Here is a 12,839-nt window from a genome sequence, read left to right as displayed (position 1 = left end):
TTGTATCTCTACTTCATCCGTTGTCGATGCGTCATCAGCCAAACGACAGCCTTGTCCTGTGCTTCATCAACTCTAGCTCCATCAGTCTCTGCTCGCCATTCTCCTCGTCATAGTGCTGCACCCGATCGGACTCCACTCCGACTTCCACCGGGACTAGTGCTTCACCGTTGTACACTAGATGGAATGGCGTCATGTCAGTCGCCTCCTTCAGGGTCATGTGCAAGGCCCACAGGATGCTAGGGAGTTCATCGACCCAGCTGCCTCCTGCACGGTCGAGCCGAGCTCACAATCCTCTGAGAATCTTCCGATTGGTGACACTGAGGTGAAGGCCTGCCAGATACCATAGCCTTTGCACCATTCTTTGAGCCTCCAACCGGCAAATTGCCTCCCGTTGTCTGAGAGAGCCGTCGGGGGATGCCTAATGGGCACAAGATGTTGGAACTCCAAGGTGTTTTGATGTGAGCAACCCAAGTTAAGTTAGGGTAAACATATGCAATAAAAATAATTTATATTCAAATAAGTCCAAATATTTTTCAATTGAAAAATTATATTACCTCCCCCTAGACTTAACATACTTCTCCCCCTTTGATCACATAAAAATTGGGGTTATAAACAAGTCTAAGGTAAATTCTAAAAATTCTAAGTGTAATTTTTTTTTTAAAACTGTCTAAGTAAAGACACTAGTCAGATTTTTTTTTTTTATCTTTAGGAAAAAAATTTCTAAGTTAATATTCATAAGAAACAATTCTAAGTCAATTCTAAGGCAATATTATAAAAAAAATTCTTAGTCAATTTTTTTTTTAAAAAAATCTTAAGGTAAAAAAAATATCCTAAGTTAATTTTCATAAACAATTTCTAAGGTAATTTTTAAACAAAATTTCTACGTCAAGTTAAAAAAAATATTTTCTAACACAAATTGAATAACTCTTTTAAAGCATTAAGTAATTTAAATTAATACTTTTTCAGTTAGTCAATTAAACTTTTCATTTTGATACTTGGCTTCCAGGTCGTGGCGAAGTACTAGGCCTTCTTGGTTATTGGAGCAACAACCACTTCCTTAGACAAAGCCTCATAATGAAATTAGTTGTTTAATTTCCTTGCTGAAAATGCTAAGTCTAATTTTAATTTTAAATTAAATAGGTTTTTGGAACCCAGTAGAGGTTCCTACCTACAGGATTAACCAAGTATTTCCTAGGTACATAGATTTTTGATATATTTCTAATTTGACTTTGATGAAATCTATAATACCAATTTAAACCTCTATAATTTCTAAAAGTAGAAATATTTGGACCAATAGATTTTTTCAATCTTTCTATTTCTTCTTTTAGTTTTTCATTTTCAATTTTCAATTTTTCAAAATCCTCTATAAGACATGATTTTGCCAAAATTCTTTTTGTTTCTATAATTTCATTTTCTAATTTGGTATTTTTATTTTCTAATTTATACATGGATTTAGCCATTGCCTTAATACCAAAGTAAAGTTCATCAGGGGGTAAGAGACATACCTCACTTACCATATCAGACTTGAAGCCTGAATCTCCCCCTGCTTCACTACTTCCATCTGAGGTTGCTCCCCCTTCATCGATGCTGGGTTCTGATGTACTCTGTCCTTCATAGCTTGCCATCAATGCTATCTTGGCATATTCTTGAGGCTCGGACTCAGATGAAGAAGTGTCGTCCCAAGTAGCTTTTAGGTTCTTGTGCTTCTTGGGAAGCTTGCATTTGTCCCTCTTTAATTCTGGGCAGTCTTCTTTTAGGTGTCCTTCCTTTTGACACTGGTAGCAACGCATCCTTCTTCTATTTCTTAGATTCTTTTTATTCTGCATTTCTTTAAATTTATTAGCTCTAAAAAACTTTTTAAAGTTTCTTACCATGTACGCTTCTTGATCATCCTCTGAGTCTGACTCAGGTTCATCCCTTTTGGTTGCGTTTAGTGCAATCATCTGACTTGATTCCTTTGTTCATGCACACCTGGTTTCATGCAATTCAAGAGTGGAGAACAGTTCTTCCAAACTACTTACCTCCAGGTCTTTCGAAATGTAGTAGGCGTCGACGATTGATGTCCATTCTGAATTTCAAGGAAACGCGTTGAGTGCGTAGCGTATTGTTTCTCGATTGGTTACCGTTTCTCCGAGGTTCTCGAGACTAGTAATCAGTTCTTTTACCTTTGCGTGTAGACTGGCTACCTTCTCACCTTTTTCCAGTCGGATGTTCATTAGCTTGTTCCGGAGGATGTCTCTTCTAGCGAACTTCGCTTTGGACGTGCCTTCGTGGAGTTCTAGGAATTTCTCCCAGAGTTCTTTGGCAGATGAATAGCTTCCGATGCGGTTGACCTCTTGAGGCGGCAACACGCTCAGCAGGTGGTATTCCGCATGGCTGTTTGCTACAGACTCATTTTGCTCATTCTTTGTCCAATGACTCTCTTCTTTTTCTTCTCCATCTTGATTCATCGGAGCTACAAAACCATATTTCATAATAAATTGAATTTCGAAATCAGTTCTTAGGAATACCTCCATATGTCGCTTCTAGTCTGCGAAGTCCCCCTCGAATTTTGGTGGAACGATGCTTGGTCCGGCCATCTTGTTGCTTTGATCGGCGATTAGTCCTCCTGAAGCGCCTTGCTCTGATACCACTTGTAGGGCCCTTTTGAGGCCGGCAAGAGGGGAGGGGTGAATTGCCCTACAAAAATAAACACAAAAGGGGGAGATTGTTGGAACCCCAAGGTGTTTTGATGTGATCAAACAAGGTAAGTTAGGTCCTGCGTTTGTTTAACCTTTGTGTCTAAGTGTGCAGGAGCTTAGGAACACAGGAAGTTAAGCGGAAGATGCGGCTAACGAGAAGGACAGCACGGGGAGAGAGCCGACGGGCTTGGTGCATCCGAGGGACGAGGTGACCGCGGAAGAGTACATCGGTGGACGAGAATAACGTGCACGACGTTCGAGGGACGAGAAACCTGGAAGGAAGGCTGCTCGAGGAAAAGGCCGGAACTTGAGTTCGTGTGAGCCCTATTCCGAATGGTCGAGATCACCCAAGCTAGCGGAGCTGGAGCGAACAAGACCCGGACCGAGATGAGCTGAACCGGAGACGAAAAAGTCAACACTGTTGACTTTGGGCTCCGGGGCGCCCGGAACCCTTCTGGGCGCACGAACCTGGATTTTGACCAGGATCGCGTCAAACGCGATCTGATCGTTGGGGGATAAAATTCTATCGCCTCAGGGCGTCCGGAACCCATTCGGGGCGCTCCGACCAGTGCTATAAATATAGCACTGATCTGCACAGTCAGATTAACTCATTTGTAATTCATTTTTCTCTGTGTTTTATTTTCTTTTGTACTGTCAACGCTGTAAGAGGCTACTCCGCCTAGAGGAGAATCAGATAGTGCGCTATTTTGCCTTGGATTAGCAATCCTCTAATTACAAACAAAGTAAACCCTCTGCGTCTGTTTTAGATTCTGTTTATTTTGTCATGCCCCGAGAGTAAGGTTGTCCGACGAAAATCGGACAACACCTCCCCTGTAGCAGTGACAAATGAAACCGGTATACATCACCAACATATATTACATATGCAAATTAAATCACAACCACGTAGATAATATGCAGCCCACACGGCTGGAAAATCAAACACAGCGGAAAACAAAAATAACAAGTATAAGGTAACGAAAATTCACCACGGGCCGGCCCGGCTTGACTCCTCGACAAAACAACCAAATACAAAATAACAAGTCCACAACCCAATTATTACAATGCTAAATTCAAAGGTTTAACTCACAATAAAATGAAAACCAAAATCATAAAACCGTCCTTGGAAGCGACGTGGGACCGGCAGTCGGGATCCTCCTCCAAGTGTACTAGCATCGCTATCAGCTACCTAGTGAAATTACCAATGTGGGTGGTGAGTATAAAGACTCAGCGGGTAAGGAAATAGATAGTGCATGAGTAACATAAATAGCCAGAAATACAACAGGATACAGTCTCGGAAAGATAAATAGCAGATACTACTGTGTAATCAAAATACATACCCATACATGATTCCATAACCTAGGCTAGTATAAGGTCTGAGGTAACATAAACTGCTATAATACTGCTCACAACTACCCAGATCACATGTAAGGTATACTGCCAGAGTAATCAGTGTCCAAGCATATATATATATATAACAGGTATGAGATAACAGAACTGCAAAAGTAAGCATATAATAGCATAAGCAAATATAACGGAAAATAGCGTATGCACGGATGGTCACCCCGCCACCTCTCTACACCACGACCCTTGTATGGTCGAGAGGCCGGATCGATGACAGCTGTACCACCCAAAGGCCGCCACTACTCTCGAGTGACCGGATGGACAGTTGCATAGTAGCTAAATAGCTACGTCTGCGACGGGGGTCCCTGCTGCCCGCGACTCCAGCTACCACTACCCATGAGTGTGCGAGTGGGGGCACGACAGGACAAGCGGCACGCTCCAACTACCACTACCCATGAGTGGCCGAGCGTGCGGCCCAGGCCAACAACCGCCTCAACCATAAGGGAGACAGGATCATCGGCAATGCATGCAATGACATGAGGCGAATAATGCAACAGTCATCATATATATATAACAGGAAATCAGGTATGCTACATGAATCCGCATGCTTAATACTAAGCATAAATAAACAGTAATCAAACAGGTAAATATGACATCTAGTATCTGCTAGTTATCAAGAATAACAACGGGAGACTGTATAGATACGAAAGTGAGCATCTCGAAGATTGAGTGGATAAAGTATCAAGCACAAGAAATAAAATGAGTGGAGTCAAGATAAACACTACTTTATCTGGGCTACTCATGCACCAAGAACAATAACTAAAGGAACAAGTAAGAAGTACCCGCCTCTAGGTGTAGGCTAAATCCAATGTCAACTTCGTCCCGACTTCCGTCTCGATCAATGTCCTGCATCAACGTATCGATTTTAACCATATACGTATAGAACCAAATAGTTAAGCCAATACTCAAAACAGGCATGCTAATCTGGGTTCCTTCATTATCTAAATAAACTCTACACTGATCTACTCCAAAACAAATCCTAAGCACTAATTTATGTCTTCAGATCACACAATTCCAAGCCGAACATGATCATCATTAGCAATTTCCAAACATGAACTCGGTTATATATACACTAGTATAGTACAAAATCATCACATTCCTCAACCCAACATACAGCTATCAATCTTCTAAAAAAACTCAGCCTAACAAACTTCAAATTTCTAACAGGATCAACAGAATTCGTTACCTGAAGATTACATACCTTAATCACTAACAATTTCAGATCTGACCTCCTCACCCAATATAGAATTTGCTATCAGACCTGCAATCCTACACTTCTACACTGTTACAACCAATTAGCAACACACCAATCGTTACCCAGCATTAACTGAATGCAATACTTAGTTCACAAATCTAACATCTAGAGTGTAGAGGCCTTACCCTCTGCTTCCCGGATGAAGAATCGCTGCTGGAAGATGGACTCGCTGGCACTAACACACTGATGCTGCCCAATGTTGCTGATTCACAGATCCGAGCTCTCACAGAGCTATATGCATCACAAGCATCCCAAACTTTACCTAATCAGTATCAAATTCAATCCGAAACCAACATTTAGATCTGCAACCTAACATCTATAGTGGTAGAAACCTTACCTAATGGTTCCCAAATGAAGAACAACCACTGGAATTGTGATCTAGCCCTTCACAGCAAGCCACTGCCACAACCAACCCACAACCCGTTCATCCCCTCCTCTGGTCACCAATCACAGCTTCTATTGCTAACCGAAAACCCAAATCAAACAATTCGTACCTTAATACCTTGATGCCCGAAGCCTCTACCGTCGACGAAGAGAATCCGACAAGATCAGCCTGGCCCTAAGCTCGGGAAAATGAGTCAGATACCTAGAGCATAAACCCTCTCCACTATGGAGCTCTGGAACTAGAGATCTCACTCCCGCATCGCCGGAGTTCGATTTCCCCTCTCTCGGCCGAGAATCCCTTGCGTGAAGCTACCCTTCGAAGATCTATGTCGTCGCGACCTCTGTTAAGGGATTGGGGTTAACGGTGACTTGATCCATGACCAGGTGCCGGCGATCGAGCGTGTGTACGCGTCGGAGCTGAGACCGGCGATGGATAGAGCGAGCTCGCGAAGGAATGGTGAGTTCGGCGGAGTGGATGCGATGGAGGAAACTGGGGCGGACTGTAGGGCACTGTAGCTTCTGTGAAGTATTTATAAGGGTTGGGTTCGTTTAATGTTAAGTCCTCCTTTAACCTCCTCAAATGGTGATTTCCTTTACCACCTTATACTAAATAATTTTATCCCCTTAAACTCTTCTATAGGACCTCAAAATAAATCCAGAAAAATACCTAAAAAATTCCCGTAAATTATTGTAGGTTATTTACTTTGCCGTATCTCACATTCTCCCCCTCTAATAAAAATTTGATCCCCAAATTTACAACACAAATATCGGACCATCGGAATCCAAAGAACAACCTCCGTTTCCTTGACTGTTAATAGGTACCTCTCTAGATGGTAAAGATACTGCTATGTCATGCGTCTAGCGTGTAGGTAACACCCCCCGAAAAAATACTTGAGAGATGAACAAATGGGTCCCACTAGCATCTATTTATAGTCCTATAATAAACGTATAAAGTAAAATAATACCTCGGAAAACCGATCTCTCAGCTCCCTGTGCCTCCTCTCGTGTGACAGCATAAACGCGACCCTCCTCTGAGCTCAGCTGAGGCATGCCTGGGGTAGTCTGTGCTGGAATTGAAGGTGCAGGAATTGGCTGCTGATACTGAGACTGAGGCTGCTGCTGGTATGCTGAGTAGGGCTGAGGTGGATGAAAATCTTGCTGTACTGGAAATGCCTGATGAGAAGATACTGCGGCAGAATACTGTGTAGTCGCTGGTTCCTGACCCTGCACATGATATATCTGTCCCTGAGAAGGCTGAGGTCTCTACTGACGAGGAGCACTCTGATTTGTTTGAGATCCTCTCTGCTGCCATGGCTGGGTGGGTCGATCTCCCTGAAAGGTAACTTTAGTAGTCTCTAACTGAGCCTTCAAAGTACATTCCCGACTCTCATGGCCTGGAAGCTTACAATAGAAGCATATCGAGTGATCCAACAGACAATCAGGCTTGAGGTGACTTTTCGAGCCGCACTGGAAACACCTAGTTTCACTATTACCATTCTTCCGATTTCTCTTAGGGGAACTAGTAGACTCGTCCGTGGTGCGCCCTGATTTCTGTGGCCGAGAAGATCCTTCGGAAGTAACTTGCAAGTCTTGACCCTTATTCCCTCTCTTCTGCAACAGCTGCTTGTCCTTACTTTTCTCCTGATTTACCTGCTGCTGAGTCATCTCGATATACAGCGCACGATCCAAAACTTCTCGGTAGGAACTACTTGGAAAACCTGACATCCGGATCCGAATGTATGCAGCAAGGCCCTGAGTAAACTGATGCATCCGGTCATAATCCTGTGCCACTAGCTGAGGACAAAATTCCGCCAACCTACTGAACTCTGCATTGTACTCCAAAACTGAACGATCGCCTTGCTTGAGATTCAGAAACTCCTGGCGTCGAACTAGACAGAAGGTCGCTGGAAAATATTGCCGCTCAAACGCATCTCGGAACATCGCCCATGTGATGCGCTGCTCACCAAAGATCGTCTTCTGCATGTCCCACCATGTGACTGCCTGGTCCCGGAGATGATACGCTGCCAGTTCCACTTTCTCCTCGTCCGTGCAACTCAGGTACCCAAAGGTGCTCTCTAAATTCTTCAACCAACTTCGAGCAGCCCAAGGATCTGCTCCGCCTAAATATAAGGTAAATCTGTCCTTGACGGACCTCGCCAACAACGGTATCCGAGCTCTGTCCCTCTTCTAATCAGTAGTAGCAGGAGTAGGAAATGCTGATGGTATCCCGGAGGGAATCCCCTGAGGCTGAAATTCCTGATTTCTACGAGGAGTCTGATGGGCCTGTCCTCGACTAACCGTCTCAACATCAGTTGGATCCCTAGAAGAATCCGCCTCCTGGGTTACTGGTTCTGGTTCCTCAGCCTCAATGGGTTGTTTCCGTGGTCGTCCCGGACCATGACGAGAACCGGCTACTGATCGACCACGTCTCATACCTGGTGTAAACCACTAATAAGTACCACAAACAATATAAGTTCATACTTATAAAACTTACAGCCTATAACTTGGAGGTGTTCCACCACTGCCTGGTCCCAAATTCTAAAAAAAAGTCACTTCAAGGAATAAAATCACGGAAAATCCAAAACGTACGAATCTGGCATCGTAAACCTGTAGCTCTGATACCAATAAATTGTCACGCCCCGAGAGTAAGGTTGTCCGACGAAAATCGGACAGCACCTCCCCTGTAGCAGTGACAAATGAAATCGGTATACATCACCAACAGATATTACATAAGCAAATTAAATCACAACCACGCAGATAATATGCAGCCCACACGGCTGGAAAATCAAACACAGCGGAAAACAAAAATAACAAGTATAAGGTAACGAAAATTCACCGCGGGCTGGCCCGGCTTGACTCCTCGACAAAACAACCAAATACAAAATAACAAGTCCACAGCCTAATTATTACAATGCTAAATTCAAAGGTTTAACTCACAATAAAATGAAAACCAAAATCATAAAATCGTCCTCGGAAGCGACGTGGGACCGGCAGTCGGGATCCTCCTCCAAGTGTACTAGCATCGCTATCAGCTACCTAGTGAAATTACCAATGTGGGTGGTGAGTATAAAGACTCAGCGGGTAAGGAAATAGATAGTGCATGAGTAACATAAATAGCCAGAAATACAACAGGATACAGTCTCGGAAAGATAAATAGCAGATACTACTGTGTAATCAAAATACATACCCATACCTGATTCCATAACCTAGGCTAGTGTAAGGTCTGAGGTAACATAAACTGCTATAATACTGCTCACAACTACCCAGATCACATGTAAGGTATACTGCCAGAGTAATCAGTGTCCAAGCATATATATATATAACAGGTATTAGATAACAGAACTACAAAAGTAAGCATATAACAGCATAAGCAAATATAACGGAAAATAGCGTATGCACGGATGGTCACCCTACCACCTCTCTACACCACGACCCCTGTATGGTCGAGAGGCCGGATCATTGACAGCTGTACCACCCAAAGGCCGCCACTACTCTCGAGTGACCGGATGGACAGTTACATAGTAGCTAAATAGCTACGTCTGCGACGGGGGTCCCTGCTGCCCGCGACTCCAGCTACCACTACCCATGAGTGTGCGAGTGGGGGCACGACAGGACAAGCGGCACGCTCCAGCTACCACTACCCATGAGTGGCCGAGCGTGCGGCCCAGGCCAACAACCGCCTCAACCACAAGGAGACAGGATCGTCGACAATGCATGCAATGGCATGAGGCGAATAATACAACAGTCATCATATATATATAATAGGAAATCAGGTATGCTACATGAATCCGCATGCTCAATACTAAGCATAAATAAATAGTAATCAAATAGGTAAACATGACATCTAGTATCGGCTAGTTATCAAGAATAACAACGGGAGACTGTATAGATACGAAAGTGAGCATCTCGAAGATTGAGTGGATAAAGTATCAATCACAAGAAATAAAATGAGTGGAGTCAAGATAAACACTACTTTATCTGGGCTACTCATGCACCAAGAACAATAACTAAAGGAACAAGTAAGAAGAACCCGCCTCTAGGTGTAGGCTAAATCCAATGTCAACTTCGTCCCGACTTTCGTCTCGATCAATGTCCTGCATCAACGTATCGATTTTAACCATATACGTATAGAACCAAATAGTTAAGCCAATACTCAAAACAGGCATGCTAATCTGGGTTCCTTCATTATCTAAATAAACTCTACACTGATCTACTCCAAAACAAATCCCAAGCACTAATTTATGTCTTCAGATCACACAATTCCCAGCTGAACATGATCATCATTAGCAATTTCCAAACATGAACTCGGTTCTATATACACTAGTATAGTATAAAATCATCACATTCCTCAACCCAACATACAGCTATCAATCTTCTAAAAAAACTCAGCCTAACAAACTTTAAATTTCTAACAGGATCAACAGAATTCGTTACCTGAAGATTACATACCTTAATCACTAACAATTTTAGATCTGACCTCCTCACCCATATAGAATTTGCTATCAGACCTGCAATCCTACACTTCTACACTGTTACAACCAATTAGCAACACACCAATCGTTACCCAGCATTAACTGAATGCAATACTTAGTCCACAAATCTAACATCTAGAGTGTAGAGGCCTTACCCTCTGCTTCCCGGATGAAGAATCGTTGCTGGAAGATGGACTCGCTGGCACTAACACACTGATGCTGCCCAATGTTGCTGATTCACATATCCGAGCTCTCACAGAGCTATATGCATCACAAGCATCCCAAACGTTACCTAATCAGTATCAAATTCAATCCGAAACCAACATTTAGATCTGCAACCTAACATCTATAGTGGTAGAAACCTTACCTAATGGTTCCCAAATGAAGAACAACCACTGGAATTGTGATCTAGCCCTTCATAGCAAGCCACTGCCACAACCAACCCACAACCCGTTCATCCCCTCCTCTAGTCACCAATCACAGCTTCTATTGCTAACCGAAAACCCAAATCAAACAATCCGTACCTTAATACCTTGATGCCCGAAGCCTCTACCGTCGACGAAGAGAATCCGACAAGATCAGCCTAGCCCTAAGCTCGGGAAAATGAGTCAGCTACCTAGATCATAAACCCTCGCCACTATGGAGCTCTGGAACAAGAGATCTCACTCCCGCATCGCCGAAGTTCGATTTCCCCTCTCTCGGCCGAGAATCCCTTGCGCGAAGCTACCCTTCGAAGATCTATGTCGTCGCGACCTCTGTTAAGGGATTGGGGTTAACGGTGACTTGATCCACGACCAGGTGCCGGCGATCGAGCGTGTGTATGCGTCGGAGCTGAGACCGGTGACGGATAGAGCGAGCTCGCGAAGGAATGGTGAGTTCGGCGGAGTGAATGCGATGGAGGAAACTGGGGCGGACTGTAGGGCGCTGTAGCTTCTGTGAAGTATTTATAAGGGTTGGGTTCGTTTAATGTTAAGTCCTCCTTTAACCTCCTCAAATGGTGATTTCCTTTACCACCTTATACTAAATAATTTTATCCCCTTAAACTCTTCTATAGGACCTCAAAATAAATCCAGAAAAATACCTAAAAAATTCCCGTGAATTATTGTAGGTTATTTACTTTGTCGTATCTCACATATTTAGTCTCTGCCTTTTTAAATTACAAGTTCCTTAAATTAGTTGAATATCTGAGAAAGGTTTTGTATTTATTTTTGTATGGCAATTCACCCCTCCCCTCTTGCCGGCCTCAAAAGGGTCCTACACAGGATACTTTGTCAAATGAACTTGATGACCATCTATTCACTTATCTTAGCCAATAGTTCGACCTCCACCCATTTTGAGAAGTAGTCCGCTGCGACGAGCAGAAACCTCTATTGACCGGTTACCATAGGGAATGACCCCACGATGTCCATGCCCCATTGGTTCAATGGACAAGATACTGTGGATGTCTTCATCTCCTTGGTTGGTCGATGTGGGATGTTGTGAAACCTTTGGCAGGACAGACGGGTGGCTACTGTCCAAGTGGCATCCTTTTGGAGATTTGACCAATAATACCCAGCCAGGAGGATCTTTTGAGCCAACAAACGACCACTTGGATGATTCCCATAGGAGCCTTGGTGCACTTCTTGGAGGATGTACTTTGCGTCCTCTGGTCCAATGCATTTGAGTAAGGGTCTGGAGAAGACTCTCTTATACATCTAATCTCCAACCAAGGTGAACCGTCCACCCCTCTTATTTAATAGTCGCGCTACCTCTCGGTCGACCGGCGTGATACCCGATCGGAGGAATTCAATCATCGGCGTTCTCCAGTCGCTCGAGCAAACCACTCCCTCCATCCGATCGATGTGCGCCACCAGTGAGGCTTGTTCGATCAGCTGGCTGATAATAACTGGTGATAATGAACTAGCTAACTTAGAAGACTCATCTACTGCTTGATTGTCTGATCGGAGGATCTTTTGTATAGTGACCTCTTGAAAATTTGCCTTTAGCTTCTCGGAGGCTTCTGCATATAATTTGAGTCGGGAGCTGCTAATCTCGAACGCCCCTGATAGCTGTTGGGTGGCCAACTAAGAATCTGAGTGAATCAGGACTTTTGTGGCTCCGACATACTCCGCTGTATGTATGCCAACTATCAATGCTTCATACTCAACTTCGTTGTTGGTGGTCCGATAATTCAACCGAACGGAAAGTTACATCCGATCTTCTTGTGTTGAAATTAGCAGAATGCCGACCCCACTGCCTTGTCGAGTGGACAAACCATCGACATATATTCTCCAAGTTGATGTTGGCTCGGTGTTATAGACTTCTGTAATAAAATCAGCCAAGACTTGAGCTTTGATCGTCGTTCGAGGTTGATATTGGATATCAAACTCGCTTAGTTCGATTATCCATTTGATTAACCATTTGGACGTTTCTAGGTTGAGGAGGATGTTTCCCAGGATACTGTTAGTCATGACGATGATCGGGTGAGCATGAAAGTATGGACGAAGTCTTCGAGCGGCAAGCACTAGAGCATAAGCTAACTTTTCTATACCAGTGTAGCGAGATTCAGCGTCTTTCAATATAGTTTAAAAAATACACAGGTTGTTGTTCATGGCCATTCTATTTGACCAATGCTGATCTGATCGCATGCTCAGTGGATGACAAATA

General features: G+C 43.6%; 1 long non-coding RNA gene across 1 annotated transcript; it reads right to left on the bottom strand.

Annotated features, from left to right (window-relative positions):
- Positions 1–5,512: 5,512 nt before the first annotated feature.
- LOC121968458 lies at positions 5,513–5,913 on the bottom strand. The gene is made up of 3 exons (XR_006108153.1): positions 5,832–5,913; positions 5,675–5,736; positions 5,513–5,568 (listed from the first exon to the last, which is right to left on the bottom strand). It is a non-coding gene; the product is annotated as an uncharacterized LOC121968458 (long non-coding RNA).
- Positions 5,914–12,839: the final 6,926 nt, after the last annotated feature.

Source organism: Zingiber officinale, chromosome 3B (genome assembly GCF_018446385.1).
Source record: "Zingiber officinale cultivar Zhangliang chromosome 3B, Zo_v1.1, whole genome shotgun sequence".
Classification (NCBI taxonomy): Eukaryota; Viridiplantae; Streptophyta; class Magnoliopsida; order Zingiberales; family Zingiberaceae; genus Zingiber; species Zingiber officinale.
The sequence above is the reverse complement of the archived record's forward strand: the minus strand, read 5'-3'. Positions and strand labels throughout refer to the sequence as shown.